Below are 14915 nucleotides of genomic sequence, written 5' to 3'. Positions count from 1 at the left end.
GAATAGATCTGTAGCTTGGTCTCAAGAGCCGAACAAGAAATATTGTCATCAGTTATAGTCATGGTTGAATTGGGCTATAGCCTCTGTCCAGGTCCACCTAAAGCAACAGGTAAATCTCATCTCATTGTTATTCTTTCATCATTGCACATGCTCACATAGTTTTCATCCTGGATTTTAACTGCTGATGAGTACTTAGTAACCATCAGTAACTCCCTTTCACACATAAAGAAAGGTGTCGGAATAACATACACGTTGAACCACAGACACATAAGGAACAATAGTCATTGCATCTTCAACACGACTAGTACCAGCTACAAGTTGTATTCAGTTGTATTATTTTTGTGTTATTTTCTCCCACAAATTTGCACATTTTTATTTTTGAAGAATTTGTGTTTTTGTAAGTTTTCTATTGCTAAAATCAGGTCAGTATCTGCAAATCTGAATTCAAGAATAAAGAATGACCAGAAACTCTGTGGTCAGGTATTCCAGATTTGCACACAGGTACTATAAACCTGAAGAAGGCCAGGCTACTGCTATGCAGAAGGGAACTGTAAGGACCTGATGGGAAAGGAGCAGTGTTAGACAAACAGCAGTCTGGTATCCAGGTTACACTAAAGGAAAGGGGTCGACAGGGACTGAGAGGCCCTGTTGTTAGAGGATGACTTCAAGTAGATCCTTTTGTTGAAGAGGATTACCCTTATTTCATTCCTGACCGATAACTACACTTATTATATTCCCGCAAATCACACGCATGCAGTTCTGCATGGTAGTGAAACCAAAGCACGTGCAAGGTTTCTGTGTCACAAAGACGCACATTTCAATAACAGACAGCTGCATGCCAAGGTGCTTCGGTGAAAACAAACACTCTGTGCCTTTCTGTTGGCGGAATCAAATTTACCTTGGATGGCAGCTGTTTAACTGGCGTCAACTTTACCACTTTTGTCACGAAAATCTTCAACATGGCTCAAAAAGAATACAAGTAGCAGCATTCTCCGCCTGCCTCTTTCTTGTATATGTGTCTGAAAGCCAGTGTTTGACTGTGTGAAGAGGCGAAAGGCCTACTGGTGGAAGGGGTGGACCTAGAGTGTGGAGTGTCTAGTATTCTCAGGGAATTTAAAGACGACTTCTTCAATTAGTTAGTATGTTTGGTATCAACAGTTTGGCCTCTGTATTTTTTATTTAAATGAGAGGAGACAGAGAGGTTAATGACAGCACTCTGACTTTGTTAAACAATAACTCAAGTCTGGAACCGAATAGTTTTCACTTAAATTCAATTCTGACAACATAGCACCAAATCACAACAGTTGCCTCAAGGTGCTTTATATGGTAAGGTAAAAGCCCTATAAAGACAAACCCTCAACAATCAAGCAAACACCTGTATGAGTGAATACCTGGCAACAGTGGGTATTGACAGTGGGAAGAAAGAAACCTTTTTAAACAGGAAGAAACCTCCACCAGCAAAAACCAGGCCGAGGGAGGGCAGCCATCTGCTTTTCCAAAATAAAGTGATGTAGAAAAGTTAGGAATAGGAAAGCGTAAAAAGGCTGAGGCTTTCAAATTGTACATGAGCTGTCTAATGTCCATACAGAGCATTTTGGCTTTAAATGAAAAAAGCTTAGTCGGTGGCTGAGCTTCAGCTCATCTTTATTGTCTAAACGTGACCAAGAAACAGAAAGTTTATTTGTTAGTAGTGGATAAACTTTATCATTTAACAACAGGTGTATGTTAAGTTTCACTGCTTTAACCTTGCGCATTTGTAGGTGAGTTATCTCAACTTTTTTCTCAAACAAGGCATCTCTCTCTCTCTCTCTCTCTCTCTCTCTCTCTCTCTCTCTCTCTCTCTCCATGCGGCGTACCAGGCGGCCTCTGCTGGTCGCGCGCCATAGAGCCTGCGTGAAAACGCAGGTATTTCAACTAGGAGGATCGGGTAATGCCATTAGGGCCGCCCACGACAGGGGTAATGCCATTAGGGCCGCCCACGACGGGGGTGCGTTTTTAAAACGCCCCCCTGTGGCTGTATATTTTTTTACAGCGTGAGGAAAGCTTTGGCGTCGAGGCGCTTGTTTCCGCTTAACCCTTGTGCGCCCGCCTGTTCTCGGGGCGTGGGTCGTGGTGACCCCCCGAGGTGTGTGTGTGTGTGTGTGTGTGTGTGTGTGATGATGATGATGATGAGTGTGTGTGTGTGTGTGTGTGATGATGATGATGATCCTGATGATGGTGGTGGTGGCGATGGGGGGTCTTGGTAACCCCCTGGGGGGGGGGATATGTGTGTTTTATGATGATTAGGGTGGGGGTCCTAGCGACCCCCTCGGGCATATGTGATGATGATGATGATGATGATGATGATAGGTTTGGGGTCACTAGGACCCCCCCCGGGGGGGGGGCATATGTGATGATGATGATGATGATAGGTTTGGGGTCACTAGGACCCCCCCGGGGGGGCATATGTGATGATGATGATGATGATGATGATGATGATGATGATGATGATGATAGGTTTGGGGTCACTAGGACCCCCCGGGGGCATATATTGTGTGATGATGATGATGATGATGATGATGATGATGATGATGATAGGGTGGGGTGGGGTGGGGGTGGGTCGCTAGGGGACCACCGTTGGGGCGCTTGTGTTATCACGGCGTCGGTGGCGTCCGGGGAGCGGCGTCGCGGGAAGAAGAAGAAGAAGCGGCGCAGTTGGGACAGTACGTGACGGCGCAGTTTGTACACACGTGCGCTCGGCACTCGCGGCACAGGATCTTGGTCTTGACGTCTTTGCTCCTGGGACACACGCGGCACCTGCGCCTCTTGACCGGAGAGGAGTCGCGTGGCGTAGCGTTGTTGTTAGAGGCTGCCTCGGCGGTAGCGCCTCGGGCCGCGACTCTGCCTCCTCCTCCTCCTCCTCCTCCTCCTCCCGGTCCTCGCGCTAAAGCCGCCCTGGCTTCGAGCATGGGGCGCGCGAGCGCTTTGCCCAGTCGCTCGAGGAAGAGCCGTCGTCTGTTGAGCTTGCCCGGCATCCAGTCGGGGTGAATTTCCCTCCACAGCACGAACGCGTTGTAGGCCGCCACGTCGACCATGTTGTGGAAAAGGGCCACGGGCCACCTGCGGGTCTTTCTCCTGCAGCTGTACGTGCTCACGACCTTGTCCAGGTTGTCCACTCCTCCCTTGGTGCGGTTGTAATGCAGCACCAAGGGCGGTTTCGCGCCGCTTCTGTTGCTGCTGCCGCCGCTGCTGTTGCTGCTGCTGTTGCTGATGCGGCGGCTAGGCCGGGGCTCGGGGCCGGAGCGATGGTGGTAATAACGAGGAGCTGTGGTGAGGAGCAGCACGTTCTTGTTCTTCTTGGCCACGTAGGAGAGGATGATTGTGTCGGGCCCTCCTCCTCCTCCTCCTCCTCCTTCTCGTCCTCCTCTTCCTCCCCCTCGTCCCGCGGAGCCGCTGAGTACCACGGATTCGACGGAGCCCACGGCCCTGCCCTTGACGCAGCGCAGCTCTCTGGGGATCTCGGGTCTGTTCGACCGCAGAGTGCCCAGCACGGTGTGGCCTCTCTCGCGATAGAGCCTATCGGCGAGCTCGCGCGAGGTGAAAAAGTTGTCGCACGTGACGTTGCGTCCCGGAGTCAGTCCCACGGTGAGGTCCACGACCACTCGAGTGGCCAGGTGCTTTTCGGGAGGGCCGCGCTTGTCGGGCTTGCCGGTGTAGACTTGCATCTTCCACGCGTAGCACGCCACCCATATCTTGATCCCGTACCTGGCCGGCTTGCTGGGCATGTACTGTCTGAACGGACACCGTCCTGATGGATGGATGGAGAGAGAGAGATGTGGGAAAGTGTGGGGGGAGATTGGGGCAGAAACGCAAGGAGAAGACATTCAATTCAATTCAATTTTATTTATATAGCGCCAAATCACAACAAAAGTCGCCTCAAGGCGCTTCATAGATACAAAGACATAAAGAGTCATAGACTTCATAGCTTCATAGACATAAAGACATAAAGAGTCATAGACTTCATAGCTTCATAGCTTCATAGACATAAAGAGTCATGCGAAAGCAGCACAAACGCGGAACCCAACACGAGTATGCAACAGAGCAGCGAGCTAGCCCGTTTTCGTCATTCCCGCTCCTATTCCTCCTCTCTTCCCCCAGTCACACACACACACACACACACACACACCACATAGTACGTACGTACCTCTGAACGGCACCAGTCTCTCGTCGACGGTGACCTCCGGTCCCGGGCGGTACATGGCGGGCAACCTCGCGCACCACTCGTCCCACACGGCTCTGATGGGGGCCAGTTTGTCGTAGCAGCTATCGCCCTCGCCGCCCTCGCCTTCGCCTCGCCCGGCCCTTCTGGTCTCCCTGTCGTCGAAGCGCAGCGCGCTCGAGTAGGCTCGAAAGGTCTTGAGCGGCATCGTGGCTCTGAACACGGACCTGCCGCTCTCGGCGTCCCACAGGCTCTCGCAGGCCTCTCCCCGGGACCTGTACACGCCGGCGAGCACGAGCAGCCCCAGGTAGGCTCGGAACTCGACGCGGCCCATGGGCTTCCATCCGTCGATGGCGGGCCTGCGCCTGCCCGCTTCCAGGTTGGTCATGGCGATCACCGAGTCCTCTATCTCCGGCGGGAAGTAGGCCATGAACGCGGAGGCCTCGTCTCGCGCCGCCGCCACGGCCTCTTCGGTGGGGCCTCGTCCCGGCGGGTCGAGGTCGTCGTCTTCTTCTTCTAATTCTAATTCTTCTTCTTCTAATTCTTCTTCTTCTTCTTCTTCTTCATAGTCTTTGTCTTCTTCATCGTCATCGTTATAATCATCAGCGAGGACGTCTTCTTCTTCTTCTTCTTCTTCATCATCATTGGCGAGGATGTCTTCTTTTTCTTCTTCTTCTTCTTCTTCATAGTCTTTGTCTTTGTCTTCTTCTTCTTCTTCTTTTTCTTCTTCTTCTTCTTCTTCTTCTCTTTCTTCTTCTTCATAGTCTTTGTCTTCTTCTTTTTCTTCTTCTTCATCATCATCATCATCATCATCATCGGCGAGGACGTCTTCTTCTTCTTCTTCTTCCTCTTCTTCTTCCTCTTCTTCTTCATAGTCTTTGTCTTCTTCGTCATCGTCGTAGTCGTAATCGTCGGCTACATCAGCGTCGCGAGTTTCACCGACAGCGCCGCCGCCGCGATCGCGCCCAGGATCATGAACGCCACCTGCAGCGCGGCCGGCGTCGTCCTCTTGCCAAATCTCCCGAGTCCCCCGCCCCGGTGGGTAGGTGCCTGCTTCTTCTTCCTCTCCCTCTCGGCGGTTCGGCTCGCCTTGCGAGCCGCCGTCCTGGCAGAGTTGCGACGCCATTTCGTAACCGCGATCATCTTCCTCGCAACTACCCACCCTATCGTTTTCGTCCTCCTGATCCTCCGAGTGGCTCTCCTCCTCCTCGTCTGCGAGCGTTCGGGCCGTCGGGTCGTCGTTGTCGTCCCCCTCGGCCTCTTGCTCCTCTTCCTTGCTCTCGTCCTCCTCCAAGTTCTCCTGTAGCTGCTGCTGCTGCTGCTGCTGCTGCTGCTGCCGCTGCTGCCGCTGCTGCCGCTGCTCTTGGTCTTCCTCGACCCCTAGCCCTCGATAGCGAAACGTGGCCGGTCGCAACAACGGAGCCACCGGAGCCGACCACGCAGCGTACGCCAAATGCGATGGCGATGGCGACGGTGATGGTGAGCGGGAGGAGGAGGAGGAGGACACCGCTGGCGATTGCGATCCGCCTGTACCGACCTTAGTGCTCTTTGGCTCCCACGGTCTAGTGCGTGACATTATCTTCTTCTTCTTCTTCTTCTTCTTCTTCTGCTTTCGCCGAGGTGTTTCTCGACCACCTTTTTACAAGACTTTATCTCTCTCTCTCTCTCTCTCTCTCCAATCCCATCCCATCCCATCCCCATCCCATCCCCTCGGGGGGGGGGGATCTCGCGACCCCAACCTCCTCCCTCCCTCGGCGGGGGACCCGCATCCCCCGAGCCCGCCATCCCATCCCATCCCCATCCCCTCGGGGGGGATCTCGCGACCCCAACCTCCTCCCTCCCTCCGCGGGGGACCCGCATCCCCCGACCCCGCCATCCCATCCCATCCCATCCTATCCCATCGGGGGGATCTCGCGACCCCAACCTCCTCCCTCCCTCCCTCCGCGGGGGACCCGCATCCCCCGACCCCGCCGCTCTCCCCCTGGCGGGTGCATCAGGGTTAAAGACAAGAGACAGACAAAGAGAAAACAAGTACGTGAAATAGGACGGGATGTCAAACCAAGTAGGGGGTGCCATAAAAACAAAGAGAAAATGAAGAGAAATATAAAGATAGAAAAACAAATAAGAGAAGAAGAAAAACAAATAAGAGAAACAGAAAAACAAATAAGAGAAGAAGAAAAACAAATAAGAGAAGCAGAAAAACAAATAACAGAAACAGAAAAACAAGTAAGAGAAAGAGAGAAACAGAAAAACAAGTGAGAAACTAAGAAAGAAAGTTTTAAGGAAACACAAACAGAAAACCTAAAAGTGGGAGGAGACAACACAAGTATAAAAGCCAAGAGAGGCACACAGAGAACAAACAGACAGAAACATATTGGGCCAGCCTGAGGAAGGCGAAAATACGCCGAAACGTCGCGAAGGCCCAATAAAGTGCACTGAACCCAAGATATGGGTAATTTTTTGAACCAGGGCAGGGACACCACCACCCAGCCCCATCGATGGCCCGTGCACGCCAGGCTACCAGCTTGCTGGTGGCCTGTTCCTTACTCAACACCTAACCAGCCAGTGCCTCGTGGGGTTGGGGGTGCCCCTGCCCTCTAACGAATCCTAACCCTAACCAGGGGGGTCCCTATAAAAAATATAAAAAACAAAAAAACAAGTAAGACAAGAAAGACAAGAGAGTCAAAGAAAAGCAGAGAGAAAGACATAAAGTCACGTAAAAACAGAAAAAAAGAAGCCACGTATAACAAACATAGAAAGAGAAGTTGAAAACAAAGAAAAGAACATGAACAACAAAGGACGGGATGTCAAACCAAGCAGGGGGTGCCATAAAAACAAAAAGAGAACTTAAAGACAAGAGACAGACAAAGAGAAAACAAGTACGTGAAATAGGACGGGATGTCAAACCAAGTAGGGGGTGCCATAAAAACAAAGAGAAAATGAAGAGAAATATAAAGATAGAAAAACAAATAAGAGAAGAAGAAAAACAAATAAGAGAAACAGAAAAACAAATAAGAGAAGAAGAAAAACAAATAAGAGAAGCAGAAAAACAAATAACAGAAACAGAAAAACAAGTAAGAGAAAGAGAGAAACAGAAAAACAAGTGAGAAACTAAGAAAGAAAGTTTTAAGGAAACACAAACAGAAAACCTAAAAGTGGGAGGAGACAACACAAGTATAAAAGCCAAGAGAGGCACACAGAGAACAAACAGACAGAAACATATTGGGCCAGCCTGAGGAAGGCGAAAATACGCCGAAACGTCGCGAAGGCCCAATAAAGTGCACTGAACCCAAGATATGGGTAATTTTTTGAACCAGGGCAGGGACACCACCACCCAGCCCCATCGATGGCCCGTGCACGCCAGGCTACCAGCTTGCTGGTAGCCTGTTCCTTACTCAACACCTGGCCCGTGCACGCCCTGTTCCTCCTTCGGGAGGGACAGGTTCTTTTTCTTCAACCCTAACCAGCCAGTGCCTCGCTCCGGTTGGTCTTGCAGTCTCACTCCTAGTTAAAGCTCAATCTAGCATCTATGCCCTACCCCAGTCATTTAACCTAACCCTAACCAATTTGTTTATCTCAAATTACCCAACCTAAATTTGGATTTTGGCCCTATTGTATATACCCCCTGATCTAATCTGGCCCTAAACAACCTGAAATTTGGATACTTTAATTCTACTTCTTTCCTGGAAATGAAATCTTAAACCTTACCCCAGTACTGGATCTGAAGCCCGAGTAATCCTAACCCCAGCTGAAACCTAAAGCCTAACCCAACGTCACATCTCCTTTCTAAATTTACTCCCCAAGTCGGGTTGAGTCCTCCCCAAGCAGGGTTGAGAGAGTAGTATTAAAGCCAAGTCGGCATTGTAGTAGCCCAAAATTCGGAAGAGAAAGAGGACAGATGTAGACCAAAAGGAAGGGTAATGGGCAGAGGACAGGAGAGGGAAAGAAAAGGATGATGAAAAGGGAAACGTCAAAGGGGAAAGAGGAAAAGACTGGAAAAGAAGAAAGGAAGAAAAAAGGAAAAATGAGAGCCAAAAAGTCTGGCAGAATTGGAAAAAAGCAATAAGCTAAAAAAGATATTATAAGAAAGCCACAGAAAGCCAAGGAGGCGGGATCAGAGGGAGAGTATAAATAGGAGCCTCAAATACAGAGCTCTTCAGTATGCCCTCGCCTGAGGAAGAAGCAACACCTTCGAAACGTCGCGACAAGGGCATACTCATTTAATTTTTTCAATTTTACGTTAGTTTGTTGTTTTAGTTTGTTATTTTGGGGGATTTTATTTCATGTTTTGATTCATGTTTTATTGATTTTCCTTAAAAACTCAAATCAGAGATACATCAAAACTAAATGAAAAAACCACACAGAAAACAAATTGGGATGGAAAATACTTTATTGGAAATGAGCCAAAGTAACGGACACGGACAATGAGAACCTGTAAAAAACAAATACTTACCTTTTGAAATTTAAAACAAAAACCGTACTTACCTGAAAAGAAAAAACCTGTAAAAGAAATACTTACCTTGAAAATAAAAAATACTTATGGAGGTAGAGGGATGTGAGGCTGTGGACCATCGGGGTTGATGGCCCGTGCACGCCCTGTTCCTCCTTCGGGAGGGACAGGTTCTTTTTCTTCAACCCTAACCAGCCAGTGCCTCGCTCCGGTTGGTCTTTGGGTCTCACTCCTAGTTAAAGCTCAATCTAGCATCTATGCCCTACCCCAGTCATTTGTCCTAACCCTAACCAATTTGTTTATCTCAAATTACCCACCCTAAATTTGGATTTTAGCCCTATTGTATATACCCCCTGATCTAATCTGGCCCTAAACAATTTGAAATTTTGATCCTTAACTCTACTTCTTTCCTGGAAATTAAATCTTAAACCTTACCCAAGTACTGGATCTGAAGCCCAAGTAATCCTAATCCCAGCTGAAACCTAAAGCCTAACCCAAAGTCACATCTCCTTTCTAAATTTACTCCCCAAGTCGGGTTGAGTCCTCCCCAAGCAGGGTTGAGAGTGTAGTATTAAAGCCAAGTCGGCATTGTAGTAGCCCAAAATTCGGAAGAGAAAGAGGTCAGATGTAGGCCAAAAGGAAGGGTAAAGGGCAGAGGTCAAGAGAAGGGAAGAAAAGGATGATGAAAAAGGAAAAGTCAAAGGGGAAAGAGGAGAAGACTGGAAAGGAAGAAAGAAAGAAAAAAGGAAAAATGAGAGCCAAAAAGTCTGGCAGAATTGGAAAAAAGCAAACAGCTAAAAAAAGATATTACAAGAAAGCCAAAGAAAGCCAAGGAGGCGGGATCAGAGGGGAGAGTATAAATAGGAGCCTCAAACCCAGTGCTCTTCAGTATGCCCTCGCCTGAGGAAGAAGAAACAACTTCGAAACGTCGCGACAAGGGCATACTCATTTAATTTTTTCAACTTTACGTTAGTTTGTTATTTTAGTTTGTTATTTTTGGGGGATTTTATTTCATGTTTTAATTCATGTTTTATTGATTTTCCTTAACAACTCAAATTAGAGAGAACTCAAAACAAAATTAAAAACCACACAGAAAACAAATTGGGATTGAAAACACTTTATTGGAAACAAGCCAAAGTAACGGAAAAATTGGGAACCTGCAAAAAAAGAATACCTACCTTTGCAAACCTGTAAAAAAAGAAATATTGGAAACAAGCCAAAGTAACGGAAAAATTGGGAACCTGCAAAAAAAGAATACCTACCTTTACAAACCTGTAAAAAAAGAAATACTTACCTTTCAAATTAAAAATCAATTATGGAGGTAGAGGGATGTGAGGCTGCGGACCATCGGGGTTGATGGCCCGTGCACGCCCTGTTCCTCCTTCGGGAGGGACAGGTTCTTTTCTTCAACCCTAACCCTAAACAAAGAGAGAAAAAGAAGTAAAGACAAAGAGAAACAAAGAAAAAAGGAAACACAGAAAGAAAGCAAAGTGAAAAGACAAGTAAAGTCATGAAAAAAGAAAAAGAGAAAACCCAAGAAGTGGGAGGAGCAAAGCAACAGTATAAAAGCCAAGACGGCACACAACACAGATACACTGAGCTCGGCCTGAGGAAGGCGAATATACGCCGAAACGTCGCGAAGAGCTCAGTAGATGCGCATAAACCCAAGATGGGCAATTTTTTGAACTGGGGCAGGGGTACCACTATCCTGTCCCACGGTGGAGAGTGCATCTCAGGGAACCGGCGATTGCTGGTTCCCTGATCTTTTTTCAACACCCTATCCAGCCAGGTCCTCGTGGGATGGGAGGTGCCCCTGCCCTATCCAACTATCCTAACCCTAACCAGGGGGGAACCTTTAAAAGTCAAAGAAGTGTAAAACAAAAGACAAGAAAGTCACGTAGAAAGAAACAAAGCCAGAAAATAAGAGAAAAACAAAGAATAACGTACACCAAATAACGGAAAGGATTTAAAGGAAGGGGGTGCCATAAACACAAATAGAGTGAACAAAGGACGGGATGTCAAAAAAGACAGGGGGTGCCATTAAGAGAAAAATAGAAAGAAAGCAAAGTGAAAAGACAAGTGAGTCACGTAAAAAGAAAAAGAGAGAACCCAAGAAAGGGAAAACAAATAGAGAAAAAGACCAGTAAGTCACGTAAAAAGAAAAAGAGAGAACCCAAGAAAGGGAAAACAAAAAAGCAAAGTGAAAAGACAAGTAAGTCACGTAAAAAGAAAAAGAGGAAACCCAAGAAAGGGAAAACAAAGAGAGAAAAAGAAGTAAAGACAAAGAGAAACAAAGAAAAAAGGAAACACAGAAAGAAAGCAAAGTGAAAAGACAAGTAAAGTCATGAAAAAAGAAAAAGAGAAAACCCAAGAAGTGGGAGGAGCAAAGCAACAGTATAAAAGCCAAGATGGCACACAACACAGATACACTGAGCTCGGCCTGAGGAAGGCGAATATACGCCGAAACGTCGCGAAGAGCTCAGTAGATGCGCATAAACCCAAGATGGGCAATTTTTTGAACTGGGGCAGGGGTACCACTATCCTGTCCCACGGTGGAGAGTGCATCTCAGGGAACCGGCGATTGCTGGTTCCCTGATCTTTTTTCAACACCCTAACCCCACTCCTCTCTTCTCGCCTAACCCTAACCCTACTTAACCCCCTAAATTCATTGGCACCCAGAAAGAATTAAAAATCCACAAAGGATATGAATAAATAAATAAATGTCACTTAAAAAGCCTGCCTGCAAGGGAATAAAAGACCACATGGGACACAGAGAAAAGGGATAAAAACTTTATTAAGAACAGAGAGATAAAAATTAAAATTCATTGAGCTCCAGCCTGAGGAAGGCGTTACAGACGCCGAAACGTCGCGAAGAAGAGCTCAACAAAAACATTTATGGCCTACTAAACTCCCGTGATGGGCAATTTTTTTGAACAATTATCTTGGTGGGGGCACCATCCCCCGTTCCACGAAGGACCGTGCACTTGTGGGTCTCCAGCATTGCTGGGGCCCCAGTCCTTTCTCAAATCCTAACTCGCCTGTGCCTCGTGGGATGGGTGGTGCCCTTTACCTTCTTTTCCTAGCCACCAGGTGAGACCACGTAACGGAAGTCGGACCCTGGTCTCTCAGGGGTCGGTCTCTTGGTTGGGGAGTCCCCCAATGCACACATTGGTGAGACCTAGGATTGGAAATTGGTCCTGGAAGGGGACCCGTGATGCCTATTGGCGAGACCTAGATTTGGAAATTGGTCTCTGGAAGGGATCCGTGATGCCAGTGTGTGAGGAGGCGGTTCTTCCTGCTTGGGGCTGTACCCCTCAGCGAAGGGGCCCCACGATGCCTGTTGGCCACACAGTAAACCCCAATTGGGTACAAGTTAAATTTCATAACTTAATTTTTGGTGGGTAGGCAGAAGGGAGAGGACCCTGGCCCAGGGGTCTTGCCCTAAACATAACCACTCCTCTCTTCTCGCCTAACCCTAACCCTACTTAACCCCCTAAATTCATTGGCACCCAGAAAGAATTAAAAAATCCACAAAGGATATGAATAAATAAATAAATGTCACTTAAAAAGCCTGCCTGCAAGGGAATAAAAGACCACACGGGACACAGAGAAAAGGGATAAAAACTTTATTAAGAACAGAGAGATAAAAATTAAAATTCATTGAGCTCCAGCCTGAGGAAGGCGTTACAGACGCCGAAACGTCGCGAAGAAGAGCTCAACAAAAACATTTATGGCCTACTAAACTCCCGTGATGGGCAATTTTTTGAACAATTATCTTGGTGGGGGCACCATCCCCCGTTCCACGAAGGACCGTGCACTTGTGGGTCTCCAGCATTGCTGGGGCCCCAGTCCTTTCTCAAATCCTAACCCTAACCCTAACCCTAATTGATGACACACTCCAAGGCGTGATCAACCTTGGGAGGGCCTTCCTTGGAGGAGGATGTCTAGTGATAATGGCCGAAACATCCAATGATTCCAGGGTCCACTACTGATGATGTGTCCTTAAATATTACCTTAAAAAGAATTAAAATACACAATAATGTCAATTTAATGGGACAATAAAAAGATAATACAATAAAATAAGGATTATAATAAAGAGGGAAAAGCCCTGGGGGACCTTGCCGCCCGGGATGGGGGCAGGTATGGACAGTGCATTGGAGCCCGGCCCCCTTCGGGGACCGGTCTCCCAACTTTATCTTCCCCTAACCATGGGGGGGTCCCCAAAAACAAAAAACGAAGACAAGAAGTCACGTACAATAGAAAAACAAGTAGAAAAAGAAAAAGACAAGAAGTCAGAAAAAGAAAAAGACAAGTAGTCACGTATAAGAAAGAAAGATAAGCAGAAAAAGAAAAAGACAAGAAGTCACGTACAAGAAAGAAAGATAAGCAGAAACAGAAAAAGACAAGAAGTCACGTACAAGAGAGAAAGGTAAAGAAACCGAGTAAGAAAAAACAAAGACAATAATGTAAACAAACACACGGAAAGGATTTAAAGGAAGGGGGTGCCATAAACAAAAATACAGTGAACAAAGGACGGGATGTCAAAAAAGACAGGGGGTGCCATAAAAAGATAAAGAGAACCACAGAAAAACAAGAGAACCACAGAAAAACAAGAAAAAACAAGTGGAAAACAAAGAGAAAAATAGTAAGAAAACTAAAGATATGAAAGACAAGAAGTCACGTAAAATAGAAAGACAAGCAGAAAAAGAAAAAGACAAGAAGTCAGAAAAAGAAAAAGACAAGTAGTCACGTACAAGAAAGAAAGATAAACAGAAAAAGAAAAAGACAAGAAGTCAACTTAAAAAACCCAAGTGGGAGGAGCTAACAAAAGTATAAAAGGCCAAGGGAGGCAAACAGAAAACAGAAAGACAGACAAGACACACTGGGTCGGCCTGAAGAAGGCAAAAACATGCCGAAACGTCGCGAACGGCCCAGTGAATGCTAAAATGTGCACTAAAACCCTAGATAAGGGCAATTTTTTGAACCACGGCAGGGACACCACCACCCGGCCCCATCGATGGCCCGTGCACCTCAGGCTACCAGCTTGCTGGTGGCCTGATTCTTTTCTAACACCTAACTGTTACCCCGACTCCTGAAATCCTATCCTTATACTTCAGTGCTACCTTAGTAAACTTCACCCTAATTATTGTGAACATTTTAAATTATTAATACCATACTTGGCTGGTGTAAAACTAAATCAATAAATAGATCCTGGGCACATACTTCAGTGTCACTAAAATAAATTTAATCCCAGTTATTATGAACATTTTAAATCATTAATGCCATATTTGGCTAGGGTACAACTAATCTAGAAAAAAAAATAGATTAATAAATAAATAGGTAAATATGTATGTATGTATGAAATGTAACGAAATCAAAGTTTCATCACTCTTCTCTCCCCTCTGTCTGGCCTTCTCTTGGGGGCAGGGGGGAGGATGAGTGACAGCCCGATCCGGCGGGGAGGGGACCCTGCCAGACTGGTGGACCCCTCCTGGCTCTTCCTTCTCCTCTCTCTCTCTCTCTCTCTCTCTCTCTCTCTCTCTCTCTCCCTCCCTCTTTCTCACCTCTTTTTTAGATTTAATTTAACTTAATCCCAGTTATTATGAACATTTTAAATCATTAACGCCATACTTGACCGGTGTAAAGCTACACTAATGAATGGAAACAAAGAAACAAAAATACAAAATGTAACAGAGCCAGGAGGCCACTTCTGAGGAACGTGGGATTTTACCTATATATATGACTATATGTATACATAGCAGGCCATTGAAACTAAATACTTTAATATGACATTGATTTTTGACATCTTATGCTGGGTACAGTTAATATTATACTACACCAAGGGACGTTTCACCTCCCTCGTGGTTACTTCTTCCCTCCGTATGTTTTGTTCATACTGGGGAATGAAGAAGATGGCGTTGTGGTCAGACTTCCCAAAAGCCGGATGTGAGACAGCTTTGTAGCCCTGCTTGTATGGCGTCTAGCAGTGGTCCAAAATTCGATCCCCCCTCGTCGGACACGAGACATGCTGGTAAAAGTTCGGAATGACTTGTCCAAGGTTCGCTTCATTAAAGTCTCCTGTTACAATGAGGGCTGAGCCCGGGTCCTTGTTGTGAAGCGAACTCAGCACATCATGTAGTTCGGACAAAGCCATACCTGTGTCCGCTTGGGGTGGGATGTAGACTGCCGTGGCGATGACCTAGGTGAACTCATGGGGCAGATAGAAAGGGCGACACTTAATGCTCAGGTATTCCAGATGTAGCGAGC

The sequence above is a fragment of the Maylandia zebra genome, linkage group LG15 (genome assembly GCF_041146795.1).
Source record: "Maylandia zebra isolate NMK-2024a linkage group LG15, Mzebra_GT3a, whole genome shotgun sequence".
Lineage (NCBI taxonomy): Eukaryota > Metazoa > Chordata > Actinopteri > Cichliformes > Cichlidae > Maylandia > Maylandia zebra.
This window is presented reverse-complemented; position numbering follows the sequence as displayed.